Below are 878 nucleotides of genomic sequence, written 5' to 3'. Positions count from 1 at the left end.
TGATGGGAAAGCAAGCGGCCATGTTTGTAGTTCTAATCCCGTTTTGTAGTCACAGTATTGTGCAGAAGCTCAGACCCGAACTCAATTAAGGTTTTTATAATATCAAAAACACCGTCACAACCTGGTTTTAAATCGAATTAAGCGAAATTACTCTCTTATATTCATCATTGTTCTGGTATTCAATGAAATTAAAGCAACAGATCACAGTTAATATCGAAATACTCACCCGGCGCTAGCCGTCTCCGAGCTCACTCCACCTCGTGTTTGCGTAACTAGAGCTAATCACTTGTAGCTGCGTAAGTAGCGAAGCATGCTGGGATATGAAGTGGCCATATTTGTAGTCCTAAAAACCATTTCTGTAGGCCCAACCCCCGTAGCAGCTAAGACATAAGATTAAAAATCAAGATATATAACTGGTATAAGTAGTATGTAAACAGTACATAGAATTATTCAAGTAGAAAGATTAAAGTTTAAGATGAGAACAAAGTCCCAAAAAGACCAAATCAGATTTAGAAAGGTGGAAATAGTTACATACACAAACATAGCAAAAAGAATAAATTTTAAAGGGTCCATAAAAAAGAGAGAGGAAGGGAGAGAAAGAGGAAAGGGGGAAGAAGAGAGAAGGGAGATATAAAAAGGGAGAAGAGAGGAAAAAAGAGAAGAGGGTTAGGGTTAGGGTTGGGGTTGGGTTGGGGTTGGGGTTTGGGTTCAGGGTCAAAGGTCAGAGACCCAGAAGGTTCCAGGTCCCCTTCCCTCAGCCCCTCACCCTCTTCCCCTCCCCCAGGATGCACGGGCACGTCCTGCCGGGAGCACCCCCATCGAGCCTACCTCTCGTTCAGACCCTTGGGGATCTGTGTGTCCAGCCTGTGGATCCACAG

The sequence above is a fragment of the Poeciliopsis prolifica genome, unplaced genomic scaffold (assembly GCF_027474105.1).
Source record: "Poeciliopsis prolifica strain line A6 unplaced genomic scaffold, Auburn_PproV2 SCAFFOLD325, whole genome shotgun sequence".
Classification (NCBI taxonomy): domain Eukaryota; kingdom Metazoa; phylum Chordata; class Actinopteri; order Cyprinodontiformes; family Poeciliidae; genus Poeciliopsis; species Poeciliopsis prolifica.
Note: the sequence above shows the minus strand (reverse complement) of the source record.